Here is an 18,195-nt window from a genome sequence, read left to right on the forward strand (position 1 = left end):
AACCGTTAGCATCACACACTGAACTATCACGTAGTCATCAAAACGTGTATGTCAGATGTTTCGTAACATCTACAGACGACGCTCGAGGTTCAGCACACCGAGCGGTGCATTAAGGACATAAGCCTTCTGTGCAGCAATGAGGACAATCCTCAGTTTACGGATCCAGTCCGCATAATTGCTACTATCAACTTTCAACTAAATTTTCTCTAGGAACATATCTTAGTAGAACTAAAGCGTAAGCTACGACATTATTTGCAAAGACCTTTTGACTATGTTCATGATAATTAAGTTCATCTGATTATTTAATGAACTCTCACTTAGATAGACATCCCTCTAGTCATCTAAGTGATACATGATCCGAATCGACTAGGCCGTGTCCGATCATCACGTGAGACGGACTAGTCATCATCGGTGAACATCTCCATGTTGATCGTATCTACTATACGACTCATGTTCGACCTTTCGGTCTCTTGTGTTCCGAGGCCATGTCTGTACATGCTAGGCTCGTCAAGTCAATCTAAGTGTTTTGCTTGTGTTCCGAGGCCATGTCTGTACATGCTAGGCTCGTCAACACCCGTTGTATGCGAACGTTAGAATCTATCACACTCGATCATCACGTGGTGCTTCGAAACAACGAACCTTCGCAACGGTGCACAGTTAGGGGGAACACATCTCTTGAAATTTTAGTGAGGGATCATCTTATTTATGCTACCGTCGTTCTAAGCAAATAAGATGTAAACATGACAAACATCACATGCAAATCATAAAGTGACATGATATGGCCAATATCATCTTGTGCCTTTTGATCTCCATCTTCGAGGCGCAGCATGATCACCTTCGTCACTGGCATGACACCATGATCTCCATCATCATGATCTCCATCATCGTGTCTTCATGAAGTTGTCTCGCCAACTATTACTTCTACTACTATGGCTAACGGTTAGCAATAAAGTAAAGTAATTACATGGCGTTTTTCATTGACACACATGTCATACAATAAATTAAGACAACTCCTATGGCTCCTGCCGGTTGTCATACTCATCGACATGCAAGTCGTGATTCCTATTACAAGAACATGATCAATCTCATACATCACATATATCATTCATCACATCCTTTTGGCCATATCACATCACATAGCATACCCTGCAAAAACAAGTTAGACGTCCTCTAATTGTTGTTGCATGTCTTACGTGGCTGCTATGGGTTTCTAGCAAGAACGTTTCTTACCTACGCAAAAGCCACAACGGTGATATGCCAATTGCTATTTACCCTTCATAAGGACCCTTTTCATCGAATCCGATCCGACTAAAGTGGGAGAGATAGACACCCGCTAGCCACCTTATGCATCAAGTGCATGTCAGTCGGTGGAACCTGTCTCACGTAAGAGTACGTGTAAGGTCGGTCCGGGCCGCTTCATCCCACAATGCCGCCGAATCAAGATAAGACTAGTAACGGTAAGCAGAAATTCAAAATTTTCCTACGTGTCACCAAGATCAATCTAGGAGATGCTAGCAACGAGAGGGGAGGAGTGCATCTACATACCTGTCACGACCGGATTTTGGGATACAAATTCCCAGAAAAACGGCCTTTGTGCTCACCAGCCCCAGGATTACTGTTAGCTGATGAGGCACCAACTTGATACAAGAATTCCAAGCAAGTACATAAATGTGTAGTACAAGACCATTGTGGCCTAGGGTACAACATTTGGTTTCTAATGGTTGAGGGCGGAAGCGATTGGGTACATCTGCGTCTATGGGACTCCATTTCCCACAAGAACAGCTGACCAGGATAACTCCTATCTTCGCGAGGCTGCAAACGTCAACAGCGCGGGCTCCGAGGGTGTCACCGCGATGCATACCTCCACGCAAGGCAATCTGGCCAAGACAATAACCAGGGACAAGCCAGTGAGTACGTTTGAATGTACTCGCAAACATTAAGAACACGGGTATAATATATCCAACCTATTCCAGATTTAATAGTCGAACATACATCCGTCACGAAAATATACGAGAAGCCATGATGCACACATATGGATAAAAATATACCAAAATATAATACTGGTACCAAACGAGTGTCTGAATGACTCCTCGAGCGGAAAATGCAGAAATAATAATACTGGTACCAAACGAGTGTCTGAATGACTCCTCGAGCGGAAAATGCAGAAATAATAATGCCGCAGTCGGGCGTCTGAGCGACACCACACAAAGGGCTTATAAAAGAAAAATCACAGTGAATATCCAGGAGGTAGAACCATCCCAGGGATACTCAATAAAAATGCATGATATAAATGGTTAGTCCAAAACAATAGATATCACAATACATAAGTGCCATAATCATAAACAATATTTAGCACAGTCGTTTCTCCATCCGAAAACCGATAAATTAGCCAAGTCGTATCTCCATCCGAATACCGTTACAGAGTTCTAGTTAAATCGTTCTCCATCCGAATACCGTTATCAAGATTTAACCCAGACTGTGGTCCTATACTCAAGAACATTACTATCCGACAGGATATATCCTCTGCAGAGGGAGTACCATTATCCACGAGTAACGGGATTACTCAGTCCCTCGGGACTAATTCCGCCTACGGTCTTTTGATTGAAAACACGCCTGACCTGCACACACCAGCTTAACTCACCAGTGCCTGGAATCACCCACGACACCTGCCAAGCAAAACTCTAAGTGGGGAGGCTACAACCTCGACGTAGCATGGGATCAAATTTCTGTACGCGCGCTATAAGGGGGTGCCCCCCCTCTCGGTCCCAACCGGAAACACCCATGCCCCCGGACCGAATGACAGGCTTTAATCCGCGGCCGCGGGACCTTCATCACGGCCTCTCTGTACGGTGTGTGCTTTGGAAAGGGGTTGACAACCTACTGAACCATACCCTGTCCCCTGCAGGGACAAGTGGTGGTACCGACAAAAGGAAGCTACTGAACAAGACTCGGTCTACAACCGACTCATGTGATCCAAGTATCCACCAACAATATTACCACTAGTGAAATAAATCACCACTCCTCGAGCCTCACCATGCTATGCCGGGCATACTCGTCACAACGAGGGATTAGGGACAAGCTCGTGTCTACCCAAGACCACGACTTTCCCGCTTCCTACCGGTGTGCAAGAGAAGCTCACGAGGGCGATCCAAATCCTTAGGGTATCCATTGCTGGCCACAAACAACTCCAAAGTGCATTCATGCACGAGACTACATCGATACATAAACTGTCACATATACTCCAAGTCAAAAGGTGCTGTGATCGCATCAAAACACCACAACAAATATTATGCCAGAGTTCAGAAATGCTTGCCTTCAAGAGTATGCAAAGGATGCACTTATTGGAAGCTTTCCTTTTCCTCCAAAAATCCTATTTTGCAAAATACACAAATACAAATATTTCAAACACAGTACCAAAACCTGTCTCAAATATTTTTGAAATAAATCTTAAAATAAACTAGATGAAATTTGAGAGAGGTAGGAAAAAGAATCAACTCATTTGGAGTTTTATTTTAAAAGTTATAGCCAGTCAAAGTTTGGTCAAATCTGTTTTTAAATAAAACCAGAAAAGAGGAAAACGCTTCAGCAGAAATACGCTTACGCAGTAGGGAAAACGCACTCGGGGTTTTGCGCCTCCACTTAAACAGAGAGAGGGCGCTGCGCGGGTCGCTGACAGTGGGTCCAGAGGGCCCACTGGTCAGGTTTGACTGGTCTTCCCTCCATCTCCTTTCTTCTGCCCGACGGTGGCGGGGCTCCGGCGATCACCGGCGACGAACGGCGGCACCTCACGGGCATCCAAGGGCGGGGATGGAACGGCTAGACCGAGGCGGTCCTTTAGGTGGTGGATGGGTCGACGGAGGTGGCAGGAATCGCCGGCGGCGAGCTCCGCGGCGGAGAGAAGCTACGGTGATGAAGTGACTTTGGTGCTCCGGTGGTCTCCGATCGAGCTTGAGCAGCTGGGCAGCTCCGCAAGACCACGGGGGGGTTCTTGGTGGCGCTGGAATGGCGAAAGGGTGGCTGGTTGCGACGAATCGCACCGGAGTTGGGCGGCGGCCGAGCTGGCCGGAGTTGGGGAGGACGGCCCTCTCCGGTCAATCTACTGCTAGGGGAGCTCCACGGGGTGGTTCTGAGGACGCGTGAGTGCTCGGAGGGGCTCGGGGACCCTTTATATAGCGTGACGAGGCTGGCTCCACGGTGGCAGCAGATAAGATCGCCGGCGACCGCTTTCCTGTAGTTGCAGGGCATCGTGGCGGCGACGAACGCGTTCTGACGAGCGGGAGGATAAGCACGGCCTGTGCTCCGGGGCAGCTGTCGTGCGCTGGTGGCTTGGGCGGTGCCGAACATGGCAGAGGCCGCTGCCGACGCCGGCGTGCCGCCAAGGGCGTGGCCAGCGGCGCAGCAGGGTGCCAGGGATGCCGTGGAGCAGGGGGTGGCTAGTGCGCGGCTCAGCGATGCAGAAGGAGCCAGGGTCGGGTCGCGTCGCGTGCGGCAGTGCGGCGTGTCGGCATAGTGCGCGCGCGTGCAAAACGTGCGCTCTGGGCGCGCCCAGAGCACGCACGGCAGGTGCTCGACGAAATGCCAGCGTGGTCTAGAGCGCGAGGGTGGAGCTGGCAAAGCACAGATCGAGGGTAGGGGTGGCTAGGCACTCTGTGGACAAGGTTGAAAGGTCAGGGGATCAAGTCCACAGTGCAAACCAGAAAGCTTGCCAAAAGTGGTTGTGCACTCCAGGTGTTCGACAGAATGCCAGATGCACATAGGCAATTCTTGGAGTGGCCAAAAACTCCAGATCAGTGTCTCTCTAGGTGCAGGAGATGATGGCAAGGTTAGTTTGGCAAAGACAGAAAGTTGATAGTGCAAGATTTGCAAAACACCAGTTCTGGACAGAAAACAGAAGGGTTTAGGGCATGCACTTCAAAACCTCCAATAAGCCCAATCTCCTGGACTTAAGAGTTTGGTAGGGAGGGCTACAAGTAGGAGAAAGCTCAGGGTCACTAGAGCAAGGAAAAAATATGGTTGCAGTACAAATCATCAAATTGGACCAGAATGCAAAAGAGGTTGATCCACTCAAATTTTCCAAAGAACATCATTGGGTTTTTGCTTGAAGATGAATTTTATGCATCCACTGATATCTCCAAACACTTGGAAGAATTTTCAGAAGAATAATTAAATGGGTTGCAGTGCAAAAGTGCCTACTGGACCAGATTGGAAAAGTTGGTGTAGAGCTCAAAATCTCCAATGGCCAAGAGGTATCTTTGCATAAAAGTGATGTGGGACCATCACATGACATCCCCAAATTTTGGTGGAATTTTTAAAAGCATTTGTCAAGAGGTTGTAGTGCAAATAGGCCCCAAATGCAAAAGGAATCATTTTAAAGAAAGAAAGCTTTTTGAATAAATAAATCTTGCAACATTTGAATCCTACTGAATAAATAATTGTTTTATTTTAGAGAGAAATCAGTTCCAACAATACCTTTGAAGGTTTCTCCCACTAGAGGCAAAAACCCATATCACAAAAGGTAAAACTTGACAATTGGAAAAGTTTTATTTCCTGGCAATATTTTAATAAACAAAACAAGGCCAAAAAATTTGGGTGTCACAACACTACCCCCCTTAAGAAAAAATCTCGTCCTCGAGATTTGTTAAAAGTTGTTTGGACAAGAATTGTTTTTGAAATAAAATCGCTTTTATCAATGAACTCCTTTAGTTGCACAAAAACCAAAAGGCTGCAGTGAGAGGGCAATAAGTGGTGTAAAACCACAGTGTGCTACACTGGTGCAGTGTGGAAAAAAAATCCACGGTTAGGGAAAACGAGATATTTCTACGGGATACAGTAATTTAGAATAAATTCTAAATTACTAAAATACGCTGGTCGCACCCGGGAGCACAGTGCTCTCTCTGGCTGACAGGTGGGCCCAGGGCCCACTGTCGGCCTCTTCTCCTTCCTCTGGCTCTCTCTTCTCTCTCACACGCTCTCCCGCGCTTCCTCCACCGGCGATGCCTAGCTCGTAGGGCATCGAGGCCGTACCATGGTAGTGCGCGGCGTGCGTGCTGCTGGTGCAGCGTGCACTCACCTCGCGGGCCAGGGCGCTGTCGGCACTGCTCGCGGACTCGCCTCCGAACATCGGCGGTCGAGCGACGAGTGTCGCTGGTGGACCTCGCCCACCGTACACCGATCTCGGGCTATAAGACGCTCGCGGTGCTCCTCTCTACTCCCTCACACCCGGCCTCGCTCCTTCTTCTCCTTCCTTCTCCTCCATAGCTGCTGGCAGGAGCTCGAGCCGAGGCTCTAATGGCGGAGGCAATGCCGGACTGGTATGTGGTCCTGGTGTGTGGAGGCCTGGCGGTGCTGCTGGGGTTCTCCGTGCTCCTGTGCGCGATGATCCTGGATGATCGTCGTGATGCTGCCGCTCGAGTGTTAGCTCGTCGCGGTGGCGGCGATCACGTGGATTAGGCGCGGCATCGGGGCTGACTGATGTCGGAGTGCTGGGGCGGCTCGCGTTTGAAGGAACACTCGCAAATCTCTCTTACTGGGACGGTGGTGTCCTCGAGTGTAGTTAGATAGGCGCAAAAATATATTGCGTGCTCAAGAATCTGTAACAGTGCTCGAGGTCGAGTGGTGGCTGAGAGTAACGGTGTTGCGCGAATAAAGATCCACGTTAAGAAAATGCATATATACGCGGCAATAACTCGGGGAAAAGAAATCCCCTCGAAAACATGTTGTGAGAAGAAAATAATTAAAACAACCCTAACAGCAGTGACACTGCTCACAAAACAGGAACTAAAGAAAAATCGGATCCGTCGCACGAGGACTTTACGAACATGCTGCAACACATAAATACAAGTACTGGACAATAAATACATCGGAGGCGTTTACAAAGAAAACGGTAAAGCGACAGGGTCCTGAGAAAACGCCTCTGGCACTGGGGCACACTCCTCTTCTATCGGGGGAAGCGGGTTGACCAGACGATGAATGAGCCCTTCTTGGTCAGGCCTCAGTGGTCTGCCAATAGCGATCCGAGGATTTAAATCAGCGAGGCTCTGGAGATAACCCATTACTCGCTGAGTTAAACGCTCCTGAGCGATGACGTACTGGGCAAGGTTGGCCAGTACTGGATCTCTCTCAAAGCGCCCACCGGGAAAAGATGCAACTTCTCCGGGTGCTGCACGGCTCGGAAAATAATAGTACCCTCGCTCACTGGCGTAGGGTACCGCGAATCGAAGGCGGGTGAGCGCCTCGTACGCGGCAGCTTCTATGGCCATCTGCGGAGTCGGCATGGATTTCCCCACGAAGGAGACTTCCGTTGGATCTTGGTTTGGGTAGGCGGGAGGGATGTGCACCACTGCCCAATATTTCGAGGTGGAAGGAGTGATCCTCGATTTGAGCAACTCGTACTGGGGTGGACGGGTGGCACTCATAGTACTGCAGGTAAAGTCCCACAATAATTTGACAAAACTGCCCGGGGTTGCGTCTGGGGTTCTCAGATAAATGCTGGGGGTCGACATGGCAGGGAAAGGCGGTGAGTGCTGCGCACAAAGGTGAGGGGGTGCTCGGCAAGGTCACGGAGTGGCCCTTATATAGCACCGGGGCTGGGATCAAACACTGGAGGAGAGGTGACTAGGTGACGATCCTGTGCTCGGGTCAAAGCCACACATATACACATCACATAAATGTGACGCATTACTATGGGCGCTGACGGGGTTGGTCTAGGTAGCTGCGCCCGAGAAATAAAAAAAAGCAATCGTACGCCAACGTACACATGCATAGCTACTACTCCCAAAAATAAGAGTGCTCAAACAGACAGCACGCAACAAAAGCGATACAAGGCCACACATTACAAAGCGTAGGAAAACTAAGGCTCGATACAACTTTGAGCGACTTAGTCTACTTCGTTAATGTCCAAGTGGGCTGGCCTTGCGGACGCCGATGCTTCTCCACGGTTCTCACCGTCAGGATTTGCTGGTTGAGGCTGTGGTGCTGCAGGGTCGGGGAGGTGGTGATGACCATCCCGAGGGCTGTTGGCCCAAATCCCGTTGGAATGGGTTTCCAAAAGGCGACGAAGCGCTTCTGGGGTCACCAAAGTGCTCTGGTTGAGGGTTGGCGCAGACCTCAAGGGATCGATCGGGTGTCCGAACAGCACGACTGGGTTGTCGGTGTCGGGCTCCGCTTCTCTCCTCGCCGGGGCTCGGCGAACCAGCTCTCCACGAGCTGCGATCAGATCGAGAGTGACCTGATCGAACAGTTGCTCCAGTGCGCTTACATAGCGCACCAGATGCAACAACGCAGGATCCGTCTCGTGGTCTCCGTTGGCAACTTGGGGCGGCCTACCATACCCGTCACGACTGGGGTAGTAGTAGAACGAGCGACAGTTAACTCTGGGTGACAAGTGCCGGAGTTGAACTACCGCTTCGCGGGCTGCCAGTTGGATGGCTTGTGGCTCAAAGGAAGTTGTCCTTCCAGTGAACCTGTAGGGGCGTTCTGGCGACAGACCCCTACCATAGATGTGTACAGTGGCCCAGTACTGACGGCTTTCACCGTACATGGGTCCTTGGTACACAACATACTCAGGAGGTTCTTCTAACGCGTAGGCACGGCGGGTGAGGTTTGCGAGCACGGTCACAAAACCTCCAAGGTTGGTCGCTGTGGTCTCGTTGTGAACAATGGGACCAGGCATCGTGGCTGGGCTTGGAAAGAGGCTGTGCTGTGCTGAGGCTAGCGTGCCCTTTTTATAGGGGAAAGGGGATGGAGTCTTCCTCCGCAAGCTTGCGATAGAGACGGGTTGGGTATCGGTCACTGGCGCGTGATCGACGGGCTAGGCTGATAGGTTGGGCACCGTCCGCCGAAAGGGCGTCGGGTCACTGTAGAGCTACCTTATGCGGGAAGCTCGACTGGGCTCAGGCTAAGGTCTGATGGTTTGGGTTAACCTAGGTTTATTGACCTGGCTAAGATAGGATTAGCCAATGGTCAGCCTGGCTCTGATACCAAGTCTGTCACGACCGGATTTTGGGATACAAATTCCCAGAAAAACGGCCTTTGTGCTCACCAGCCCCAGGATTACTGTTAGCTGATGAGGCACCAACTTGATACAAGAATTCCAAGCAAGTACATAAATGTGTAGTACAAGACCATTGTGGCCTAGGGTACAACATTTGGTTTCTAATGGTTGAGGGCGGAAGCGATTGGGTACATCTGCGTCTATGGGACTCCATTTCCCACAAGAACAGCTGACCAGGATAACTCCTATCTTCGCGAGGCTGCAAACGTCAACAGCGCGGGCTCCGAGGGTGTCACCTCGATGCATACCTCCACGCAAGGCAATCTGGCCAAGACAATAGCCAGGGACAAGCCAGTGAGTACGTTTGAATGTACTCGCAAACATTAAGAACACGGGTATAATATATCCAACCTATTCCAGATTTAATAGTCGAACATACATCCGTCACGAAAATATACGAGAAGCCATGATGCACACATATGGATAAAAATATACCAAAATAAAATACTGGGTGCCAAACGAGTGTCTGAATGACTCCTCGAGCGGAAAATGCAGAAATAATAATACTGGTACCAAACGAGTGTCTGAATGACTCCTCGAGCGGAAAATGCAGAAATAATAATACTGGTACCAAACGAGTGTCTGAATGACTCCTCGAGCGGAAAATGCAGAAATAATAATGCCGCAGTCGGGCGTCTGAGCGACACCACACAAAGGGCTTATAAAAGAAAAATCACAGTGAATATCCAGGAGGTAGAACCATCCCAGGGATACTCAATAAAAATGCATGATATAAATGGTTAGTCCAAAACAATAGATATCACAATACATAAGTGCCATAATCATAAACAATATTTAGCACAGTCGTTTCTCCATCCGAAAACCGATAAATTAGCCAAGTCGTATCTCCATCCGAATACCGTTACAGAGTTCTAGTTAAATCGTTCTCCATCCGAATACCGTTATCAAGATTTAACCCAGACTGTGGTCCTATACTCAAGAACATTACTATCCGACAGGATATATCCTCTGCAGAGGGAGTACCATTATCCACGAGTAACGGGATTACTCAGTCCCTCGGGACTAATTCCGCCTACGGCCTTTTGATTGAAAACACGCCTGACCTGCACACACCAGCTTAACTCACCAGTGCCTGGAATCACCCACGACACCTGCCAAGCAAAACTCTAAGTGGGGAGGCTACAACCTCGACGTAGCATGGGATCAAATTTCTGTACGCGCGCTATAAGGGGGTGCCCCCCCCTCTCGGTCCCAACCGGAAACACCCATGCCCCCGGACCGAATGACAGGCTTTAATCCGCGGCCGCGGGACCTTCATCACGGCCTCTCTGTACGGTGTGTGCTTTGGAAAGGGGTTGCCAACCTACTGAACCATACCCTGTCCCCTGCAGGGACAAGTGGTGGTACCGACAAAAGGAAGCTACTGAACAAGACTCGGTCTACAACCGACTCATGTGATCCAAGTATCCACCAACAATATTACCACTAGTGAAATAAATCACCACTCCTCGAGCCTCACCATGCTATGTCGGGCATACTCGTCACAACGAGGGATTAGGGACAAGCTCGTGTCTACCCAAGACCACGACTTTCCCGCTTCCTACCGGTGTGCAAGAGAAGCTCACGAGGGCGATCCAAATCCTTAGGGTATCCATTGCTGGCCACAAACAACTCCAAAGTGCATTCATGCACGAGACTACATCGATACATAAACTGTCACATATACTCCAAGTCAAAAGGTGCTGTGATCGCATCAAAACACCACAACAAATATTATGCCAGAGTTCAGAAATGCTTGCCTTCAAGAGTATGCAAAGGATGCACTTATTGGAAGCTTTCCTTTTCCTCCAAAAATCCTATTTTGCAAAATACACAAATACAAATATTTCAAACACAGTACCAAAACCTGTCTCAAATATTTTTGAAATAAATCTTAAAATAAACTAGATGAAATTTGAGAGAGGTAGGAAAAAGAATCAACTCATTTGGAGTTTTATTTTAAAAGTTATAGCCAGTCAAAGTTTGGTCAAATCTGTTTTTAAATAAAACCAGAAAAGAGGAAAACGCTTCAGCAGAAATACGCTTACGCAGTAGGGAAAACGCACTCGGGGTTTTGCGCCTCCACTTAAACAGAGAGAGGGCGCTGCGCGGGTCGCTGACAGTGGGTCCAGAGGGCCCACTGGTCAGGTTTGACTGGTCTTCCCTCCATCTCCTTTCTTCTGCCCGACGGTGGCGGGGCTCCGGCGATCACCGGCGACGAACGGCGGCACCTCACGGGCATCCAAGGGCGGGGATGGAACGGCTAGACCGAGGCGGTCCTTTAGGTGGTGGATGGGTCGACGGAGGTGGCAGGAATCGCCGGCGGCGAGCTCCGCGGCGGAGAGAAGCTACGGTGATGAAGTGACTTTGGTGCTCCGGTGGTCTCCGATCGAGCTTGAGCAGCTGGGCAGCTCCGCAAGACCACGGGGGGGTTCTTGGTGGCGCTGGAATGGCGAAAGGGTGGCTGGTTGCGACGAATCGCACCGGAGTTGGGCGGCGGCCGAGCTGGCCGGAGTTGGGGAGGACGGCCCTCTCCGGTCAATCTACTGCTAGGGGAGCTCCACGGGGTGGTTCTGAGGACGCGTGAGTGCTCGGAGGGGCTCGGGGACCCTTTATATAGCGTGACGAGGCTGGCTCCGCGGTGGCAGCAGATAAGATCGCCGGCGACCGCTTTTCCTGTAGTTGCAGGGCATCGTGACGGTGACGAACGCGTTCTGACGAGCGGGAGGATAAGCACGGCCTGTGCTCCGGGGCAGCTGTCGTGCGCTGGTGGCTTGGGCGGTGCCGAACATGGCAGAGGCCGCTGCCGACGCCGGCGTGCCGCCAAGGGCGTGGCCAGCGGCGCAGCAGGGTGCCAGGGATGCCGTGGAGCAGGGGGCGGCTAGTGCGCGGCTCAGCGATGCAGAAGGAGCCAGGGTCGGGTCGCGTCGCGTGCGGCAGTGCGGCGTGTCGGCGTAGTGCGCGCGCGTGCAAAACGTGCGCTCTGGGCGCGCCCAGAGCACGCACGGCAGGTGCTCGACGAAATGCCAGCGTGGTCTAGAGCGCGAGGGTGGAGCTGGCAAAGCACAGATCGAGGGTAGGGGTGGCTAGGCACTCTGTGGACAAGGTTGAAAGGTCAGGGGATCAAGTCCACAGTGCAAACCAGAAAGCTTGCCAAAAGTGGTTGTGCACTCCAGGTGTTCAACAGAATGCCAGATGCACATAGGCAATTCTTGGAGTGGCCAAAAACTCCAGATCAGTGTCTCTCTAGGTGCAGGAGATGATGGCAAGGTTAGTTTGGCAAAGACAGAAAGTTGATAGTGCAAGATTTGCAAAACACCAGTTCTGGACAGAAAACAGAAGGGTTTAGGGCATGCACTTCAAAACCTCCAATAAGCCCAATCTCCTGGACTTAAGAGTTTGGTAGGGAGGGCTACAAGTAGGAGAAAGCTCAGGGTCACTAGAGCAAGGAAAAAATATGGTTGCAGTACAAATCATCAAATTGGACCAGAATGCAAAAGAGGTTGATCCACTCAAATTTTCCAAAGAACATCATTGGGTTTTTGCTTGAAGATGAATTTTATGCATCCACTGATATCTCCAAACACTTGGAAGAATTTTCAGAAGAATAATTAAATGGGTTGCAGTGCAAAAGTGCCTACTGGACCAGATTGGAAAAGTTGGTGTAGAGCTCAAAATCTCCAATGGCCAAGAGGTATCTTTGCATAAAAGTGATGTGGGACCATCACATGACATCCCCAAATTTTGGTGGAATTTTTAAAAGCATTTGTCAAGAGGTTGTAGTGCAAATAGGCCCCAAATGCAAAAGGAATCATTTTAAAGAAAGAAAGCTTTTTGAATAAATAAATCTTGCAACATTTGAATCCTACTGAATAAATAATTGTTTTATTTTAGAGAGAAATCAGTTCCAACAATACCTTTGAAGGTTTCTCCCACTAGAGGCAAAAACCCATATCACAAAAGGTAAAACTTGACAATTGGGAAAGTTTTATTTCCTGGCAATATTTTAATAAACAAAACAAGGCCAAAAAATTTGGGTGTCACAATACCCTTGTAGATCGCGAGCGGGAGCGTTCAAGAGAACGGGGTTGATGGAGTCGTACTCGTCGTGATCCAAATCACCGATGGTCCTAGCGCCGAACGGACGGCACCTCCGTGTTCAACACACGTACGGAGCGGGGACGTCTCCTCCTTCTTGATCCAGCAAGGGGGAGGAGAAGTTGATGGAGATCCAGCAGCACGACGGCGTGGTGGTGGAAGTAGCGGGATCCCGGCAGGGCTTCGCCAAGTGCAAGCGGGGAGGAAGAGGTGTCACGGGAGGGAGGGAGGCGCCAGGGCTTGGGGTGCTGCTCCCATGCGCCTCCCCACTATATATAGGGGTGGAGGGGGCTGGTTTCTTGCCCTCCAAGTCCATTGGGGCGTTGGCAAAGGTGGGGGAAAGAAATCCCATCATTTCCCTTCCCCACCGATTGTTATCCCCCTTTTTTAGGGATCTTGATCTTATCCCTTCGGGATATGATCTTATTCCTTCTAAGGTGGGATCTTGGTGCGCCTTGACCAGGGGTGTGGGGCCTTGCCCCCACTACCCACGTTCATGTGGGTCCCCCCATGCAGGTGGGCCCCACTTCGGAACCTTCTAGAACCTTCCCGGTACAATACCGAAAAATCCCGAACATTTTCCGGTGGCCAAAATAGGACTTCCCATATATAAATCTTTACCTCCGGACCATTCCGGAACTCCTCGTGATGTCCGGGATCTCATCCGGGACTCCGAACAACATTCGGTTAACCGCATACTAATATCTCTACAACTCTAGCGTCACTGAACCTTAAGTGTGTAGACCCTACCGGTTCGGGAGACATGCAGACATGACCGAGACGACTCTCCGGTCAATAACCAACAGCGGGATCTGGATACCCATGTTGGCTCCCACATGTTCCACGATGATCTCATCGGATGAACCACGATGTCAAGGATTCAATCAATCCCGTATACAATTCCCTTTGTCAATCGGTACGTTACTTGACCGAGATTCGATCGTCGGTATCCCAATACTTTGTTCAATCTCGTTACCGGCAAGTCACTTTACTCGTACCGTAACGCATGATCCCATGGCTAACTCCTTAGTCACATTGAGCTCATTATGATGATGCATTACCGAGTGGGCCCAGAGATACCTCTCCGTCATACGGAGTGACAAATCCCAGTCTCGATTCGTGCCAACCCAACAGACACTTTCGGAGATACCTGTAGTGCACCTTTATAGCCACCCAGTTACGTTGTGACGTTTGGTACACCCAAAGCATTCCTACGGTATCCGGGAGTTGCACAATCTCATGGTCTAAGGAAATGATACTTGACATTAGAAAAGCTCTAGCAAACGAACTACACGATCTTGTGCTATGCTTAGGATTGGGTCTTGTCCATCACATCATTCTCCTAATGATGTGATCCCGTTATCAATGACATCCAATGTCCATGGTCAGGAAACCATAACCATCTATTGATCAATGAGCTAGTCAACTAGAGGCTTACTAGGGACATGTTGTGGTCTATGTATTCACACATGTATTACGGTTTCCAGTTAATACAATTATAGCATGAACAATAGACAATTATCATGAACAAGGAAATACAATAATAACCATTTTATTATTGCCTCTAGGGCATATTTCCAACACATTTACTAGTTACTAGATCGGAAACGCGCCTTGGCGCGAGGGTGCCGGTCACAAAGAAGTGTCCAAGCAGGTAATGCTCAATTTAGTAGGAAGCCAGGTTTAACAATGACAGAGGTTTCCAAATTAGTGGTTTTGTTTTGGCATATAAAGAAACTGAAGTTCATAATATATAAAAGCAAATTAATAGAAATTAGATATTGCAACCATGAATCCAATCCTCTAGTGATTACTCTCATTCTAAAGTTAGAACAGACCAATAAAATTAGATACTGCAACCATGAATCTCCTCTAGTGAATATTCTTGTTCCAAAATTAAACTAAAGATGAGAGCTAATTATATATGGCACAAGGCATCCAGAGAATTGATCTGGTTGTTCATAAAGTCAAAACCACTATATATTGATTTGGCCAAGCATGATTCAAATCGAACTACCCTTCAACCTCTGTCGTAGGACCTATTGAGATATAATGATATAATGGCAGAACGAAAGGAAAAAAAAGTAAAATTGTGGTAAGAGATCGACTCCATATCCTCCATATCCTAATTAATCCACGGAAGCATCATGCATAAAAAGTCTGTGCATGATGGAAATGTAGAGACTATATATCTCACCGGCTGACATCCACAGAGTGGAGGTAGAGGAAGCTCGCCGGCTAACATCACCACAAGGAGGAGCTCAGGTTGGCCTTGGAACAGCCTGGTGTCACCGTAGAAGTCCAGAAGCAGTCCAAGCGGTGTTTCACTATGACCTTTTACTCTGCAAGCAGGGTCACACTCATACAGAAAGAATTGTTCTCTTCCGTCCATTGAACACAAAATAACAAAGGTAAATAAGTTGTCTACTCAAAATTTGGAACATTTCATCTAATAGGATGACAGAAACAGAAGGTCGTCGTGTAAAAAGCAAGTTCACTAAATTCGGCGGATGATTAGTAATTTAGCATACTTGTAACCCCGCCCATGGACACATAAGCATCCTCATAGATTTTGCATTATCATAACCCAGTGTTATAGTGATAATACGTTCTAGCTCACTCTTGAAAAAAAGAAACATTGTACAGTTAAAACAAATATCAAGCACAAGCACATGGAAAAGGACCACCTGGAAATTTTTCCGTTTTGAGCTTGGACCACCTCAACATTCACCCCCAAAACAGAGAAGAGAAGGTTCCAAACAGAGCAAGTCAAGGAACAAATTATTTAATTGTCTATATTCATGGATCAGATGATGCAATTATAATAGTTATGGAACTATTTATTTAATGCATAGGAAGCCAAAACAATTCATTAGCACTATTCTCGATCAATTATCTAAAGTCATGGAACTATTTTTTAATGAACATCTCATTAGTATAACTTATAGATCAATAGAAACAAATAATAGGTGGATCCAAATATGAATGAAGAACCAAGCAGCTTTACTGTATGCAAATTAAAAGACTTCAACTCTGTACCCAATGTTGATCCTTGCTTGGCGTGAGATAACTTCAGGTGACAACGGGTGTAGCTTGGTAACACCAAGCTTGGTTAAATCCTACTCCATCAATCATCGGTGTCCCATGAGTAAAACTGAAAGAAACAAATGACATAAACAGTGTTCTCACCTTGTGTCTCCAGCTCCTTTTCACTGACCCAAAGACCAGTTGCAAGAAAACAACATATACTGGCGCAGCCCACACGACCTGTCTATGATGCTGATGTCATTGTCCACGGTTTTTGGGATCCCTATAATGGATATCCTCAAACCACGCCGTTTAAACTTTTCAAATATCGCCACTGCTCCTCTCATGGTTCCATCCCCACCAATCGCATAGACCTGTGAATTGTCATAAAGGAATATCCAGATAGGATAATAAGAGCAAGGCCTGAAGAATAGTAACAACTGGCATGTGAACCAGCACATTTAACATTGTGCCTATTTTTTTAAATAAAAATAGGTAACATAGTAATTACGCAGAAATCTTGATCCTGACTAACAGACAGTCATGAGTATTTTCAGATTTTTCTATAATACATCATGATCCTTTAAATGGCAACTTTGAACAATTTTAGTACATTAGAGTAAGACCAAGGCAATCCAAATCTTTAGTACTTACACATTCTGTACATCACCTTATGGTTTCGCAAGTATTGGGGACAGCGTAGCCCACAGAAACATGACAACAATCTTCAGGCACGACCATGGATATATAAGTTAAAAGCACAGTACACAGATCCAGTATATATCTGAAGGGAAAGAAACTATCAACTATCAAGGATTTAAAACAAAGGAAGTTGCTGAAATGTTGGGAGGCTTGTTGTCTTGGTTCCTGATGAATGCTAATTGCAGAATGTGACAAACCCTTGAACCGTTATATTATCAGTTAGTCATTTTTAATATATAGACAATCTGAAGGACTCTTCAGATTATAGGAGTAAAACCCACAGGTCAAAATACATAGGAATTCCAAAAAAAAAGGGCACAAGAATGAACTTACATATGAAACTGAGACATAGGCAAGCAAGCATACATAGAAATTTTGCAGCAACATTCCCATGATCTGCAGGGCCATTATAGCCAAATTTACCTAAATCTCTAAGAAAATCTTTTGAAACCCAGAGCATCCATATATATCAACATGGAAAAGCTTGCTGTGAAAGGAGCTTTTGCAGCTGAAGATGCCTAATTATACTTCCTATGGGCCTTTTTTGAAAAAGAAAATTTTGGCTTGCCAAGAAAAGATCATGCAAGCTACTGTACGCTTAATCAGGAAGCAAAGAGGCATAATTTGTTAGCTTAATCATGAAGCAAAGAGGCACAATTGTTGATTCATTATTCATTTACTTGTGTAACATTTAGAACCATTGCATGCACATCTGATTGGATTTGAATCAGAATGTAACCACCACGAAGTAGCTATTCTATTTCATTTTTACAAACGCACAAGAGGATCCGACTACTTTGGTTCTATTATCTACCAGCTTCTTTCTTCTCTAAGCACAGAAGAAAAGCCTTCTGGTCAGCTGAATCATGACCACCTTTAGATTCATGTAAATATAGGATCGACTACTTTGGTTCTACTATCTACCAGCTTCTTTCTTCTCCAAACACAGAAGAAAAGCCTACTGGTCAGCTGAATCATGACTACCTTTAGATTCTTGTAAATATACACAAGAGCAACAACAACAAAATTATACTCAAATTCCATGATAGGTAAAAGTACCTAGTTCTGATGCATACGGCTTGCCAACAAACTAACATGTGCTTCAGATTTTTCTAACTATGCGAGTACACCTGTTGTCAGTTCATCTACTCAGTAATCAGCAAAATATACTTCTCAACATTTGAAGTTCTAAAGAAAACAAAGGCTTGCGAAAAGGCTAATAACACACATGAGAAGAGGAACAAAAAGGGTCGAAGGAAATGGCCAAAGTATACCTTAAATCAAGTAGTTTGATTCAGTTTCTCGGTCGACCCTTC

The sequence above is a fragment of the Triticum aestivum genome, chromosome 1D (genome assembly GCF_018294505.1).
Source record: "Triticum aestivum cultivar Chinese Spring chromosome 1D, IWGSC CS RefSeq v2.1, whole genome shotgun sequence".
Taxonomy (NCBI): Eukaryota; Viridiplantae; Streptophyta; class Magnoliopsida; order Poales; family Poaceae; genus Triticum; species Triticum aestivum.